Raw genomic sequence first — 17,852 nt, forward strand, 5'->3', positions numbered from 1 at the left:
GCTTCTACTCCTATTAGTATTTGTAGTCTTACTCATGTTCCGAGATCTTGACAAACTACGTCCCCTCTCCCACCTGGTATCTCGTTCTGTACTGCTACTGCTTGATCTTTCCCTTCTGCTGTGGGATGTCCTTTCAATAGTTCTCGACCTTTTCCTGTGGACCTGTTCACTATCCGATGTACTATCTGAACTGGCACTGCGTTTCTGTGCCCTCCATTTTTGAACTTCGTTTTCCCAATCCGTTGTCTTGACTCCTTCCCCTGAATGCTGTACATTCAACCAATGTTTATACTTTCCAGTGGCCTTCCCTGCTCTACTAATAACAGTTGCATCCTTCCATTGACTAGACCTTTCAGGCAAGTATGTCACTTTTGTACCAACTTTTGGCAGTTGCCCTTTCGGTAAAATGGCCTGTTTTAATTCACCAGAAGTGTTGTGTTCCTCCACAGAAACCCTGTCTATATCAGGAAATTGGTCCTCATAGTTCTGTAACACATACGTACCAGATGATTCTGGTTCCTCGTCATGTCTGTCTGCTCTGTCTAAATTTGAAAATTTGTAATCTGTATCCATTATCCTTGATGAATGTACCCTAACAGTTTGATTACCATGTTGCAAAATAATTGTTTTGCCATCTATGCCTATGATCTTCCCTGGGCCTTTCCATTCGTTAGAATTGTCTCTCTTATAGTATACCATGCCTCCTTGCTGAAAAACGGCATCTGATGGCCGTACGTTATGTCTTAAAGCTCTGCGAATTCTTTCAGAGACTTCTGCTTCCAAAAAAGCTTTTCTACTGCTATGTAATGCATTTAAATGTTCAGCAAAACTAGAGCTAATTGTAGTCCCCTCCCAAGCTGGAGGCTGGCCAACCAAAATGGGCGGAATTTTAGGATTTCTACCAAACACTAATTGATAAGGACTATAGCCCCCAACCATCTGCAATTAATTCTTTGCATGTACTCCCCATGCTAAAGCTGAATTTAGCCTGCAATTTGGTCGATCTGCCAAAATTTTCCGAAGCATGTCATCGATGACAGCATGATTTCTTTCACAGACGCCATTATATAGTCTTCCATGGAGATATCCTCCATTTTCCAGAACTTATCAAAATCCGAGCATGCTTCATATGCACTTAACAAGTCATCTTTCTTATGAATCTTATCCATATAATGTAATAAAGTCTCCAGACCTTCTTCTGAGTCTAACTCTTCCAATTCCAGCTCAGAAAGCACTTTGTTTCAGATTTTACTGCCATATGGTAGAGAAAGAGCCAATGCCATACCTTGTTTTCTCTTTCCCAAAGCAGTTACTTTAGTCCACATAACTACTGCACTTCTCCTTTGGTCGTACGATTCCCCTTCAGAAAATAAGGGTGAATAGTCATATCCAGCCATCTTTATCCTGGGTTCAGCCAGGTATCTTTATTTTTTTCCTTCTCACTCACTCCTTGGTTTGATCAGGAAAAGTTGTCTCTTTCAAACCTTCACATTTGCACAGCAACCATTCTCTGCTACCATTGTTAGACGTTTTAGTTGCCGTGAAATGAATAGTCTAAAGTTCTTGTTCCTTTTACCCAAACACCATTTATTTCACTTCCACACACAGCCTCTGCACAAAATTTTTAACAACACACCACCTGACAGAGGCCACTTGAAGCCCCTTTACATATCAGCGTCAATTAATGGATACTTAACATAAATGAGCCAACTAATTGCAATGTCTCTTAACCCATTACTTAACACCAATAGAGGCAGAGAATCGTGGAAGCCTCGGAGAATACCGGGTCGGGCCCTCTCATGATATGCAAGTGGTGTTTACTGTATGTGAGGTCCGATATGCATTGACACCGGTGTCGAGGTGATGGAGAATCGTGATTTGGCATCAAATCGTTGCCCGCTTTGAATTTGGCGTCGGAACCTATTCTCCGCCCAATCGTGTTTCGCGATTTTGCTGTTGGCAAACAGAGAATCCTGCTCAGTATCTTTTACTCTTTTTCGAAAACATGGAGACACCGAGTCACAGTACTGGTAATCAGATTTATCAATAAGAAAAAAGCATTTAATAAACATGAAAAAATAGGATTATCATACAATATTCCTTTACTCTCATTTTATCTTCACAAATTCACACAGGTTTTAAGATGAACATGGATTACAAAGTACATCTTAAACTACAATGGTCTCAGTTCTCAGTTACACAAAGTCCCTTTAAGCGCACAGATTGACTGTGGTCAGATACACACACTCTGCTCTGAACCCAAGTCTGAAGCTTTCTCCTCAGAATCCCCCCAGATGATTGTCACATGAGAATTTCCAAACTCCATTCCCCCAAAAAGCTTTAAAATCTTCTCATATAATAATGCTTTCCCTGAGCATTCTGAAATCCAGTCCAGGTTCTACAACAAAGCTTCCACTCCACTTTTAACAGTGAATCTAGTCCAGGATTCCCACCAAACCCATTAGGATTCCTTTGTCTTAATAGCTGTTCGTAATTGAATTAATTGTCGATTTCCAGACTCCTGGAGAATTACATCAAACATTTCATTTACCTCGGAAGTCTGCTACTTCACTTTAACTCTGGTTACTGCAATTGTCTCTTTAACTCAAGACACTTTGTTTACTCTTCCTTGAATTCTTCCAAACAATACCTTGGTCTCTTTTCCCTTAACTCCAGTCATCCTAAAATTCTTCCTGTCCCAATTCCCTGGTTATCTGGATTGTAACGTGTTCCTTAGGAAGCCTGCATTTTTTCAACTCCCTTGATCGTAGCATAGTTGAGAGATGTTCACTCAAGTTTCCTGTTTTCAATTTGAACATAAACAGCTAAAACTAAAATTTAAAATCTTTTATATCCTTGCAAAGGCCTCACGTTGCTAAGCAACCCCTGCTATTCCTATTCATTCTTCATGCCATAACCATCTTTAAGCACAATAGAATCACAGTTGGAATTGACCAACCCCAACACATACAAAAACCTTTGCAGAACATGAATCTAACTAGAGATTTTCCCCTTCCAGGCAAAGACACAGTAAATGAAACCCACTAAAAACTAGACCTTATTTCTAATGTTTGCCAATGCAAATATAAATTCCTTAAAGCTACCTTTGTTTTCCGAACAATTTAGGACTCAGTTGCAGAGGAGACTCTTAGGAGAATAGCAGAAATGCTTCAGGGATGTGCTCAAAGCATCAGTGAAAAGATCCCAGGCTGGATTCTCCACCCGCAGAATTCTCCATTGCGCCAGCAGCGCGCCCGCCCTCCCGGGTCTCCCGGTGATGTGGAGTGACCACAATAGGAAATCCCATTTGCAGGTGCCGAAAATTGAGAATCCCACTGCCGGAGAAGGCGCAGTGCCCAGGAAAACGTGGTTTGCGGAGCGGAAAATCCCCCCTCCCAACAAATTTCCACCAACTCTTCAGAGTCCCTGGCTTGTGACTGACTAAAATAGAGAAAGTTTATTCAGGAAGGCACCAAACAAGTTGAGAGACTTCATCGGAATCACACTGGGGTGAATATCCTAACCTTGAGATCCTTCCTAAAGTGCACTGCCCAAAATTCTACTTAATACCCCAACTGAGGTCAAACCAGTGATTTCTGAAGGCATGACTTCCTTGTTTGTCTAATTATTGTTCTTATTTATAAAACCAAGTATCCCATAAGAATTCTTCACCACTTTAACAACTTTCCCTGACACTGCCAAAGGTGAGTGGATCTGCACACAGTTCTCACAACTGTTGCAACTCCTGATAGTATGATTTAAATCATTTTACTTCTCCATGTTTTCGCTCACAAAGTACATCACTTCACACTTGCCCATGTTAAATTGTCAGTGCTTATGTCCTTCTGAACTCTGCATCTATCTTGCTCTCTGTTTCTAAATTCTCAAAATTTACATGATATCTAACTTCAAAATTGGACTTCTGATACCTCTCGCCAAGTCATTTATATTTAACAAGATAAGCAATTGTCCTAACACCAAATCCTCATGGACATCTCTGCATACTACTCTCTCATTAGAAAAACATTTCTTTACAACTACTCTCTGTCTCCTCTCCCTTAGTCAATTACACCCCAAGTTACCACTATCCTTTTAATATATTGCATTTCTATTTTCCAAATAATTCATTAAATTTCATTTTTCATTACGTTCCAAATAACTAAAACAATCATTGGAACGTATGAAATAGGATCAGAAGTATGTCATTCAGCCCCTCGAACCTGCTCTGTCATTCAATAAGATCTAGGCTGTTCGATTTGTGTATCAAGTTCCACATTCCCATCTACCCCCAATAACCTTTGATTTCCTTGCCTGATATGAATCCAATGATCTCCACCTTAAAAATATTCAGTGGCCCCTCTTCCACCTCCTTCTGAGGTGGAGAGTTCCAAAATCACACAACCCTCTGAGAGAAGAAAATTCTCCTCATCTCTGTCCCTAATTTTAAAACAATGACCCCTAGTTTTGGACACAACCACAAAGGAAAATATCCCTTCCGCATCCACCTTGTCAAGACCGTTCAGGATTTTATATACTTTAATCAAGTCAAATCTCACTCTTCCGAACTCCAGTGCCAACAAGCCCAACCTTGTTCAACCTATCCCAATAAGACAACCCGATCCAACAATCTAGTAAACCTCCTCTGAACTGCCTCCAAAGCATTTACATCCTTCCTTAAATAAGGAGACCAAAATTGCACACAGTATTCAAGATGTGGTCTCACTAATGCCCTGTATAACTGAAACATACCATCCTTATATTTATGTTCAATTCCTCTTGTAATAAAGGATACCCTTTTTGATATGTGCTGTACATGCATTCTACCTTTTTGTGATTCATGCACTGGAACACCTAGATCCCTCTAAACCTTGGAATTCTTCAGTCGTTCTTCGTTAAAGTAATACTCTGCTTTTTTATTCTTCCTGCCAAAGTGAACAACTTGGACATTTTCCCACATTATACTCTATCTGCCAGATATTTGCCCACTCACTCAATCATTCACTATCTGTCTGTACCTCCTTATGTCTTCTTCACAATATACATTCCGACCTATCTTTGTGTTATCTCCAAATTTAGCTAGCAAGCCTTCTCTCCCATTGTCTCAGTCATTGATGTAAATTATAAAAGACTGAGGCCCCAGAACCCTGTCAGTGTCCCTTCCAGCCTGGCAGTACCACTTGGGCACCCTGGCAGTGCCAGACTGGCCCCCAGGTTGCACTGCCAGATGTCAAGGTGGCGCTGCCAGGGTGCCAGGCTGGCAGTGCCATGGTGTCCAGATGGCATCAGCTGTGCTGGGGTGCCACCCTGTCCAGAGGCTGACCACCCGGGAGCCTCCGACCGCCTGGGAGACCCCCCCAAGTGCCATTCCGTCAGGTTCCTGTATGATGACCAGTGCTAAACAGCGCCCAGCTGTGGTTTACTCGTCGACGGGATTCGATCCCGGGCACTGGTTCGATCAGTTATTCAAGTACGCTTAACTGAACACTTAAATAATGCAAATTTAGGTCCTGCCCATTGTGGGCAGGATCCAGATTGTGACATTTCGGGACGTCTCATTAGCTAGATCTCATGAGGCGTGACGTGCCAGGCAAATCTCAAAAGATTTACCAACCACATCGCATTCCGAGTCGGGCACAATGCCTCCATTAGAATCATAGAATTTACAGTGCAGAAGGAGGCCATTCGGCCCATCGAGTCTGCACCGGCTCTTGGAAAGAGCACCCTACACAAGTTCAGCACCTCCACCCTATCCCCATAACCCAGTAACCCCACCCAACACTAAGGGCAATTTTGGACACTAAGGGCAATTTATCATGACCAATCCACCTAACCCGCACATCTTTGGACTGTGGGAGGAAACCGGAGCACCCGGAGGAAACCCACGCACACACGGGGAGGATGTGCAGACTCCGCACAGACAGTGACCCAAGCCGGAATCGAACCTGGGACCCTGGAGCTGTGAAGCAATTGTGCTATCCACAAGGCTACCGTGCTGCCCCTAGGTTGCGTCCATAATCTCTTTAATGATCAATTCGAACACCTTCTTCACGACAGAAGCCGAGTCAATTGGCCGACAGTTTCCTGTTTTCTGCCTCCCTCTCTTCTTGAATGGAGGGGTTACAGTTGCTACTTTCCAGTCAGATGGAACCTTTCCAGAATTTAGGGAATTTTCAAAATTAACACCAACTACCTCACTAGCCACCTCTTTTAAGATGTGATACCTGTGCTAACTACTAGATGAGTCGGAAATTTAAAGCAAGATCATAGGTAAATTTCGATTAAAAATAATCTTCTATGCACATACTGAAGTAAACAAAGTTGATACCTGTAACTGCGTTGCTTAAACATTTCCATTGTGCTCGATTAGAAATGTACCACTCAACAATGACTGCCTCATCTACAGAGTATAATTTTGTTCTCGCATCTGATGGATTGTCTGCTTTGTTGTGGATTGTCCATCTGACCTGAAAGATAAATTTATCCACTTTCTTTCGCTGCCCAGTGTAACGTGAAAGGCCTCCTTGGTAAAGCGAACCTTTTTATATCTTATTCCTTCCATCAGTTTGCCAGTTTGTATACTCCAAAGCTGGATTGGCACACTGAACAATATTTGTGTGCTTATTAAGAGGAGTTGACACCATTATTACAGATTCTTTCTCTCTTGAATGCTCAATTGTACATTATTTAAATTGCCTCCTCGCCTTCAGAATATACAGCATTATAATGAATATGCAACTATGAAAACTGCCAATTAAAAAACAATTATTTCATTAAATGCAAGTGCACATGCCTAACCCCAACCCTCGTGATTAATGCTATATTAGTTACCACCGGGAACATTTGTTTCTGATTTAAGGCTACCGGTTTAGTTAAGGGACTGAAATAACAGGACAGCATGGTGGTGCAGTGGGTAGCCTTGCTGCTCGATGGCGCCGAAGACCCGGGTTTGATCCCGGCCCCAGGTCACCATCCCTGTGGAGTTTGCACATTCTCCCTATGTCTGCCTGGGTCACGCCCCCACAACCCAAAGATGTGCAGGAGAGGCGGATTGGCCTTAATTGGAAAAAAAGATTAAAAGCAAGATACTGAAATAACTTGGAACCAGAAGATGCTAACAAAGCAGCTTTTGAAGGTTTGATGGAGGATTTTAATCCCCTTACTCATGAGTTTTCATGGGAAATAAATGAAATGAAATTACCGATAGTATTGACGAACCAAGTGACTAGCAATTGTGTACGTGGAGAATTGTGGGTGCTTCCAGATAGTTTCCTGGGCAGTGAGAAGCTGAACTCTCAATGCTGAGGAGACTGTGTATGGACAATTCCAGGCTGTGATCTTTGAGGCTTGCGGAAAGAATACTCCAGGCCGTGAATAGCAAGCATCCAAATTGCTTATGTATGTCTGCATGTCTTTAATCTGAGAAGTAAGTTGTTTCCTTTTGGCTGTTGCTCTTTGTAGTAGAATGAAATACTGTACTATATTAAGACAGTCACAGTGCACGTGTATTAACTTTACTGAATGAATATTAGTGAGATTTTGACAAAGTTACACAGTAATATTGACAAATGCATTTACAAAATGACAGTGTTGAATTTCTTTCATGCCAAGTAGATTCCCGAGGCTTACTGAGAGCGTTTGACATCCAAAGTAACTTCTGTCTGTGTCTTTTGTGAGAACTTGTGCACACAGCAGGATCTCTGTAAGAAAAGCTCAAGTGCTAAAATATTTTCTGATGTGTTAAACCCCTGATGGCTTATGTGTGAACTTGACTTGCAATGAGATGTATCACAACCAACATTCTATTGGGGGATATGTTGATCCTCACATTCATTTATGGGCAATTAGTGACCTCATTTAGCTTAAATAAAACAATGATAAATCTTGCATATTTATTTCACCAAATTCCATATGAAAAAAATACATTGTCCAGTACAGTTCAAGACTCCTCATTTAGCAGAGATTTAGAATGATCAGTGGTACTCGCTGATGAAACTGGAATATCAGTTTGGACAATGTCTTTAAGTGCTACACAAAGCACTCCCTACCATTCTGTAGAGCATTTGAAGAAACATGACTCGGGCAGCAAAGACAGGTTACTGGCAGACATTCTGACGTTCTTCCTTTGTGGATCTGCAGCTTCCTGCTTAAATAACAGGTGGTGGGATGCCTAATGGTTGCAATCAGTTTGTTTAAGGAAGGAAGAAAGAATTTATATAGGTGTCTATCACAACCTCAGGACATTTCAAAGCATTTTACAGCCAATGACGTACTTTCGAACTCTAACCACTGTTGTAATATAAGAAATGTAACAGCCAATTTACTCACAGAAAATTCCATAAAACAGTAATGTGATTCTGACCAAATTTGTGGGTGTGTGTATTCAGTGCCAGACCACACATAAGCTGCAATTTCTGAACTTGGGTGGAATGAAACAGCGAATGGTGAGGAAATACCAGAGATTCCAAGTAACTGGATCGGACACCAAATTCCACCCGCTCTGCATAGAAACTATTTATTTTGTGGCCTCAGAGGCCTCAAAATTTGAACCTTGTACATAAGATGTCACAGAATTCACAACGTTCTTAAGCAGTACCCTGACATTGGGTTTCGCTGTCGTGACTCAGAGGTTTTCAAAATTTTGATAACCATTGTTACACAATATTGTGGATGTTAGAGGCAGGAATATCCATTTCTGAGGAACAGGTATTCAGCCCAAACAAGGATTCATCCACTGTCTTGTTCAATCTCTCTCACCTATTTCCCAATTGCACTGATGTTCTAGTGTGCTCCTTTTGAAGGCAGGCCCTTTGATCACTGTACCCTTCCTCGATTTCGCTCTTCCAGCTCAGATTTCAGCAACCCACTGACTTCAACCCTACAGCCAAAACCAGCCCCAGCCGATGAAGTCACTGGCAGCTTTCCCCATTTGCACTTTTGTCACCTGTTGCGGATTTTTCCAAAACAAAATTCCATCGTATTTTCTTTGAGGTGTGTCGGCAATGTTCTCCTTTCGACTATCAACCATTATTTTACAGGCCTATTGATATTTTGGTTGGTTTACTTCATGGTGATTTTATGATGGTTTCTTGGTACCTTATTTGGGTGATGAACATGATAGCAAAGTTAGTGATCTTCCAGGCTTATTTTCTTAAATGAAGGCAAAGAGTACCTATGCCAGAAATAATGAAGTCAGTCCTTTTCCTACCCTTAATTGTGACCATGTCAGTATAACGCAAGGTTCAGTTTTAGCTTTCCCTCCTGGCTCTAAAGTTGCCATTCAAACACAAGTATGATGGAAAAGTGTTTCCTTCGGAAATGAAACACTGATTTCTTGACAGTTCAAATAATGTGCAATGATAATCACTGTTGTGCTATGATTGGTGCAAAACCATTCGCTGACGGTGACAAGCACTTGAAATCACGGGGGTGGCAAGAGGTGCTGTTTGGAAACTCTGAGCCTGAATTACAGCTGGACTACCGCTGTTCTCTTGCTATAAATTTGATGGGACTTCAGCAGAATCCTCAGATAAATGGTGTAAACAACCAAATATGGTAGCTTACTCTGTTTCTCTGGCAGTTTCACCAATCTCCTGCCAAGGTTATGATAGGAGGCCTCGTTTGGAATTTTCAAAAATAAAGGTATTGGAATTTCCAAACTTTTTGCGTTATGACAAGACGCCCAGATTCATGAAAATGTATCCATTTGTGTGGCCTCAATAACATGATTCATGAACAACGCAGTCACCAGCAAGTTATGCCATTGGCAAAACGTATGGTTCATTTTCCATATTGTATAATTCCACAATGCATATACCAATTATGCAATCGATTACATCAGTTTAAAGAAATGTCTAAACATTTGAGAGTCATTTTGTATTGGTATGCCTCTATTTTCAAACACGTTTGCCATTTAAGTGAAGAGTGTTACATGTAGTGGGGACATATTGTACAGCATTGCATTTTCTATTTTTCAAGCTATATCAAGTTTTTTCGGTGTTTTCATGTGATTCCATGATGTTCAAGTGACATGTTTTGAAAAGGTTCTCGCAATTATTTATGTTAAAGCTTAATCATTGGGTACAATCTGTTGTTTGGGACTCCACACATACTGTATTTAATCCATTCAACTGTTTCACATTTGGATTACTGAGTATTTGTTGATATATTGAGCCCAAAATATTTTGAAATAGTATTTGTGAGAGTTAATTTTTACAATCTTAAAATAGGCAGAGTAAATTTCCAAATATGAATGTGTGTTGTTGATATTTGCTGACTGCAGATAAATTTCAAAAACCTAAATTATTAACATGAGGCAGCAGTCCCGTCTATTTGTCACTTTTAGTTTGATACATTTTCTTGCATTCATTGTAGTTCTGATAGAAGTACTCAACCCAACAATTTGGTAGCCAAACTAGCTGTACCTAGTTCCTTTGCATGGTACACAATCATATTGTTAAGTAAATACATTTAAATCCTATTACACACAGTAAATTAGGATGAATATGATTTAGCACAGAACAGGAATGCCAATATTATTTAGTTTCTGCATCAATCAATTTCTACAATACTGTGTCTAATTAGGATAAGTATGAAATGTGTTGTAGAGTAATGAATTTATTTAAGAAAAGTGGGCTATGAGTATGTCTAATAAAAGGATAGCCTAAGGCTGCTTGAAAACAATTTGTATTGAAATGTACTTTTGAAAAGGTCAGAATAAAGCTTTCGGCAGCGTAGCTACACAGTAACTTCACCTTATCTAGATTACTATACACTTAACAGAAATGGTCATTTGTAAAATTGAACAGAGAGACAGACAGCAGCGCATTCAAGTGAGGCTACATGTTGAAAAGTAGACTGCACTGCCCGTGTCAAGTTTAAACTGAAATCTAGTAAATATTTGCTTACATCAGGAATTTCTTAAGAACTTACTTCAATCAGGTTTTCACAAAAATTGATTTTACTGGAAGTGGCTAGAAAGCCACTGAGCAGGCAGCAGAGTTAGCCAGCCTCCAACATTTGATAGCGCAAGGTACATTGACAAAAAAGGGAACTATGACTTTTTTTAAACTGGGGACTTATCTAAAGTCCAGCTGTCAACACAGACTGACTTTGGTAAATGAATCAGGTAGTGAGCTTGTCAGACAGGCCAGGGTGACTTAGATGGAAAGGCAGGTGTGGATCCCAACAGCTTGGTGATAATTCAAACAGCAGAGTCTTCCCAGCTAACTAACATCTGCCAGACTGTAGGCCAGGAAGCTGTCAGAAACTGTCAGAAACAAATACTCTTCACACAGAAATTTATCAGCCAGTGTCTTCTCATCTTTTTCATGTGACTAGCTGGATTCCGAGGACCGGCGTCCTGAAGCTCTTGCTTTTAAGGATTAATAAAGATGTTTAGAAGCTGAACTGCTGTGAGATTTTTAATTATTCCCCATTGCACTGCCCCAGCATCTGCTGACATTTAGCCCTGACCTTCCAAATCCTCAGTAAATATTAATATATCAACTCAAACAGGCGCTGTGTTTTATTGGTTCACGGAGCTCAGAGAGATTCATCACAACTGTGAAAAATAATGTGCAGAACTGAGGAAGAACGGCTCCTTTGATATCACCTTCTGTTGCACACATGTGCTGTGAGCATCAACAAAATGGAAATTCTGTAACTTTGCCACAGCTGTAGAGTGACACTTCAGATGCCTTTGCTTTCCTTTGTGCAGCCTGCTGGAATAATCCCAATACCGCAGTGGCACAAGATCAAAACCTTCCGATTTCATTATCTGACATACTGGAAATTTTCATAGAGGACAATCTCCCATCTGATGAGCTCCCATTTGTTTAATGCTGCCCCAGACAATCACACTACTAATAAGGTCCAAATAAATTGTCCCATGTATTCCCAATTACTTACAGCTCTGAAACCTTTTACTGTGATATCTGCAATATTACTTTCAGTCAAGATAACAGGGGATTGTAAGTATCTAAACCCTGCCTCCCTTTTCTCTATTCAGAATATTCTCTTCCCTCAACACTTAAAGCAATAGAGTTAAAGGCATTTACATTTCTGAGTGTGTAAGTGTGTAAAGTGAAACTAACTTTGTCACCAAACAATAAGCCACCTACTCCAGTTAAATAATTTCTCTTTACTCCTACACACAGTATTATGTGTGTCCATAGATCTTTAACTGTAATAAATTACACTAAGATTGCCTGTTATTTATCCACCTAATGACCCTGATTATGGTGTCGACAAGTACAGGTCATTGAGTTTCTCATTGCTACCGAACGACAATGAATATCTCTTTATTTTCTAACTTATGAGTCATTCCCACTTTTGATCTTTCTGACTTCACAACCGGAACTGATTAGAGTTTAGTATTGAGTGAAAGTCAGTGCCCATTATAGGTTTAACTAGTCAATCACGGACAATCAGGTTTCTCCCTTCAGTTCTCCCACAAATTAATATTATATGCCAATTTTAAAATGAGATGTTTTGGCATTTATTTTAAATATTTTCTGGTTTATGTAACAAGCCATCTTAAAAATTCAAAAGACAGAAACATATCCACATGATAAAAGCACAATATGCAGATGCTGGAAATCTGAAACAAAAATAGAAACTGCTGGATAAACGCAGCAGGTCTGGTAGAATCTGCGGAGAGAGAAACAGAATTCATGGGGGTGACCTTCATCCCACATTTCTCGTCAGGGAGAACGGCAACACGGTCCAAAAATCCGGAGAGAATCGAGAAACGCAATTCTCTCCAGAGAAATTGCATTTCCCAATTTTCTCCGCCAATCTCTTTGATGTCATGAGGTCCACGCCCACAAAGGACGGGAACCTAATTTTAATGGCTTTATGTAAAGTTTACTATGATTAACCAGCATGATCCCCATCACTGAATATTCATATCACGTCAGTTATGACAGCTCTTTAAATACAGGATTCAGTCGTGGGGATCCCTCCCGGGGTGCACAGGTAAGGATAGCCCCCAGGGGGAAGGTGGACTTGTCTGGGCAGTGGCCTTGTTGGCACAGCCAGACTGACACAGAGAGGCCCAAGATCTGGAGAGAAATGGCTGGTGCAACTAGAAATCAGTATGTGAACACATCAGTTTCCTGTCTGAGCCTGACACTTTGAAAAAATATGTGAAGATTCTGCCCAATGTTTTGAGCCCATATGACTTTTCTTCATAACTGGAGAGGGGTAGAAATGTAATGGATTATATAGCTGGGGGAGGAAATGGAGAAGATGAGGCAGAACAGAAGGTTGGAGATGGTTCGGAACTAAGAAGAGGTTGGCAAAGATGTCATGGACACAAGAAAAAGAGTGTGCTAATGGTGGCATTAAGGACTAAAGAAGTACTAATGGTGGCATAAAGGTAAGATAGCAGAAAGTTTTAATAGGAGTACCAAAGTCAGTGATCAGTGGAAGCAAAACTGAAGAACTAGTGACAGATGGCCTCGTGGCGGTAAGGCAGGGGTCATGTGGGGGGTGCTGGTGTTTACATGGGGACAAACCAAGAAAACTAAAAACAAAAAGGGTGTGAATATGGAAGGGAATGTTCACAGTTCAAAGTTGTTGAACTCAATGTTGAGTCCAGAAGGCAGTAACATGTCTCAGCAGGAAATTAGGTGTTATTCTTCCCGTTTACGTTGGGCTTCACTGGAGCATTGCAGCAGGATATAGGAAGGTTGAAGATGATGGAGGAGTGGATGACCAGGATGTCACATAGAGAGTGGTCCCCGTGAAATGCTGATGGGAGCGTGGGCAAGATGTGTTTAGTGGTGGCATCATGCTGGAGTTGACAGGAATGCTGAAGGATGATCCTTTGAATCCAGAGACTGGCAGGGTGGAAAGTAAGGGCAAGAGGGACCATGTCATAGTTGAGTGAGGGAGGGATGGGAAAGGGTGAAGACAGAGGTGTAGTAGATGGGTTGGACAAACCTGACTGCTCTTTGAACCACAGTGGCCTTGATTGCAGAAAAAGGCAGACATGTCTGAAGCACTCAAATGTGGCATCATTGGAACAGATGTGGCTGAGGTGGAGAAACTGGAAGAATGGGATGGAGACCTTACAGGGAGTGGGGTGAGATAGCATTGGGAGTCAGTGGGCTTGTAATGAATATTGGTCGCCAATCATATTGCCAGAAATGGAGACACAGAAGTCAACGAAGGGAAGTGTTAGTAATGGGCCATGTGACATGAGAGACGGGTGATCAGTTTTTCCAGTTCCAGACAAGAGCATGAAGAGACACCAATATAGTTGTCAATGTAATGGAGAAAGAGTTATGGGAGAGAGCCTGAGTAGAACTGGAATGAGGAACTATTCCACCTAGCCCACAAAAAGATAGACATAACTGGGGCCCATGTGGGTACCCATAGTCAAACCTTTTATTTCCAGAAAGTGAGGCAAGTTAAAGGAGATATTATTGGGCGAGAACATGTTCAGCAAGGCAGAGGAGAGTAGTGGTGGACACGGATTATTTGGGCCTCTGCTCAAGGAAGTAACAGAGGCCCTTGAGACCCTTCTCGTGAGGGACAGAGATGTAGAGGGATTGGACATTCTGCAATCTTACGTTGATGCCACTATTAGCACTTGTTTAGTCCGTAATGCCATCATTAGGACTCCTTTTGTCTTGTGTCGATGACATCTTTGTCGATCTCTCCCTGGCTCCGAACTATCCCTGACCTTCTATTCCGCCCCACCTCTACCACCCCCTCCAACTATATAATCCATTATATTTCTACCCCTCTCCAGTTCTGAAGATTTAACGGACTTGAAACATGAAAAGCGTATCCACCTTGGCTATGCTATACCCTGAACAAAATTGCACGGCATTCCGACTGAAATCTCTGGGATTTTATTGAATTTAAATAGTTTTATTTTTTGTCCTTTTATTACATCATGGAATGGGTTGCAGCCGAAAGCAATGTCGGGATCGATAGCATAATAACAAAACATATTGGGCCGTGCCTATTTATTGAATGCCACCTGACATGAAACAGAAATCTAGCTTGGGGACAGATGTTTTTTTTCTAAATGTTTAAGTATTTTTTTGTCTGTATAATTTGACAAATTATTTGCTGAATTACATTTGTTATTTTGTACTTCATTAACAAAATGCCACAACGATTTATTATTGTACTAATAAAGAAGAAAAATAAATTTAAATACCAGCGCAAAATTTAATAAGCGTTCATGCCTCCCCTAAAGACAGACTTTCGGCAATTGGGAGAGCCAGTGTCAGAGATGAAACATTGTAGTCCTGGATACAGTTGCCATCATTTTCCATTGCTATTTTGCTGTGTGTTTTGTAAAATAACCTTTAACTTTTGAATAAAAGCAAATTTCTGCGGATGCGGAATCTGAAACAAAAGAGAAAATGCTGGAAAATCTCAGCAGGTCTGGCAGCATCTGTAGGGAGAGAAAAGAGCGATCATCTTGAGTCCAGATGACCCTTTGTCAAACTTTAACCCTTTAACTGTTGAATTCTGAAATATCATTTGCAGGTTTTTGGATTGGATTTGTTTATTGTCACATGTACCAAGGTACAGTGAAAAGTATTTTTCTGCGGCCAGCTCAAACAGATCATTTAGTACATAAAAAGAAAATACGTAATTGGGCAACACAAGGTACACAATGTAAATACATAGACACCGGCATCGGTTGAAGCTTACAGTAGTGCAGTATTAATCGGTTCACGCCATAAAAGGGTCGTTTATCAGTCTGGTAAGAGCTGGGGAGAAGCTGTTTTTGAATCTGTGCATGTGTCTCAGACTTCTGTATCATCTGCCCAATGGAACAAGTTGGAAGCTGGGGGGGAGGGGTCTTTGATTATGCTGCCTGCTTTCCCAAGGCAGCAGGAGGTGTAGATAGAGTCAATGGATGGGAGGCCGGTTCGTGTGATGAACTGGGCTTATTTCACGACTCTCTGAAGTTTTTTGCGGTCTTGGGCCGAGCATTTGCCATACCAGGCTGTGATGCAGCCAGATAGGATGCTTTCTATGGTGCACCTGTAAAAGTTGGTAAGAGTCAATGTGGACATGTCGAATTTCCTTAGTTTCCTGAGGAAATATAGGCGCTGTTGTGCTTTCTTGGTCGTAGCGTGACGTGGGCGGACCAGGACAGATTTTGGTAAAGTGGCCATCAGAACTGTGGGACAACCTTAAATGTCACAATGGAAAATACATTTTCTTCCTTTTTTTAAAAGTTATTTTTGATTCAATACAAACAGACCACACTCCTTTTAGATTGAACAGTTTCAACAGTTAACAAACCTGCTCAAAGAAGCGAGATAGCAGTTGTGGAAATTAAAGAAATGCCACATTGGAACAGAAGTGAGGCACCATGTGACGAAACCTATCCAACTCACTCTGCTCACCTGAAAGCCCACTCTTTTATTCAGTTTTTGGTAAGCCCTCCTAATACCGCCATTTGGTCTGTGTTGATTTTTGTTTGATTGTGCTTCTGTGAGGCACCTTAGGATATTTTTCTATTCAGAAGTGTTATATAAGTGCAGCTTGGTGTGATTGTTGCAGTTGACGTGCTTTGTTATACGAAGCAGAGTAAGCTTTACGTCATATTCAACCGCATTCTAGCTGACGTGGTAGTGTTGAATACTAACGTATGGTGACCAAAACGGAAAGTGGTCCGTTCCTCACCAATGGTGTCTCTCGCCTCAGTGAGTACACAAATCAATTTTTAAAAAATATTCAAGAAATGTTTGTTGGCACTGACCTAGAATTATCCAAAACCCTGTCCTGTAATACCACAGGTTCTGCTCCAGCAATCTAACAAATGTTGACACTAAGTGATTGATCACTCTACCCCTGATCTTGACATTGTACGTGGGGGAGCTGCTATGCTGTCTCTGACCAATAGGATCACAGTAAAGAATGACTGATAAACACCCCTAATAGGATAACATCGCAGGTTGTGATATTAGCATTCAAACTCTTCATCTGTTTACATAAAACTCTGTTGTCACATTTATAAGAATGTTTTAAAATTTGTCGAAATTATTTCACATCTCAATTTAAATTTTAAACAATGAAATTTCATACAAATGCTTGAAGTGTGCTAACGCCATAAACCAATAATGTGCAATTATCTCCCCGAGAATAGATGAATACAAATATTAATTATTAGTAGGGTTTATTAGTAATGCTAATGTTTACTAATAGTAGTAAGATTAATTAGTATTGGTACTTACAAATATAAAATTAATTATGTTAAGGGCCAGGGGTTTAGAGAACCCTAAAGTGCATCATGGAGTTCACCTGACCCACAACTTTTAATAGATTGTGGTATGGGGAGCACACAGCCCACTCTACAGGTGTGGTACAGCAGAAATGGAAAAATATTTTTTAAAGCAAAACAATGTTTACTGTATGAACTTAAGTTAACCTTTCAAAAACAAACAGTGAACATGTTAGCAACCATTAATTCAAATACAACCCCCAAAGAGTACAACACTAAATAATGCTTACGCTGTCCTTTTAACATCCAGAAGACTTACAAAAAGGCATAACCTTCAACAGAAGCACATCTGGTTAAAGTCACGACTGAAAACATTTATAAATCTGAATTCACCAAATGATCAAGAGATATTTCATAGCAGAGAGAACAGCAGTACAGCTGCTTTTTCTGACTTCAGCTCCAACACTGAAAACAAAACTAAAAACACACCCTGCAGCAAAAAGCCTAAAACAAAAGTAAAACGCTGACAGACAGCCAGCTCCACCCATACTCTGACATCACTGCAGTAATAAACACCCATTTCTTAAAGGTACTCTCACTACAGATATTTATATACACACCCATTTATAAACCCCATTTCTTAAAGGTACTC

The 17,852-nt window shown here is 40.7% G+C and overlaps 1 long non-coding RNA gene across 1 annotated transcript in view; it reads right to left on the reverse strand.

The window, feature by feature from the left end:
- Window positions 1-1,010: 1,010 nt before the first annotated feature.
- LOC140425780 (uncharacterized) overlaps window positions 1,011-17,852 on the reverse strand; it is a 91,575-nt gene continuing 74,733 nt past the window's right edge. The window contains exon 4 of the long non-coding RNA XR_011947998.1: window positions 1,011-1,953. This is a non-coding gene — a long non-coding RNA (uncharacterized lncRNA). The remainder of the gene's footprint in view (window positions 1,954-17,852) is intronic.

This window comes from Scyliorhinus torazame, chromosome 6, assembly GCF_047496885.1.
Source record: "Scyliorhinus torazame isolate Kashiwa2021f chromosome 6, sScyTor2.1, whole genome shotgun sequence".
Lineage (NCBI taxonomy): Eukaryota > Metazoa > Chordata > Chondrichthyes > Carcharhiniformes > Scyliorhinidae > Scyliorhinus > Scyliorhinus torazame.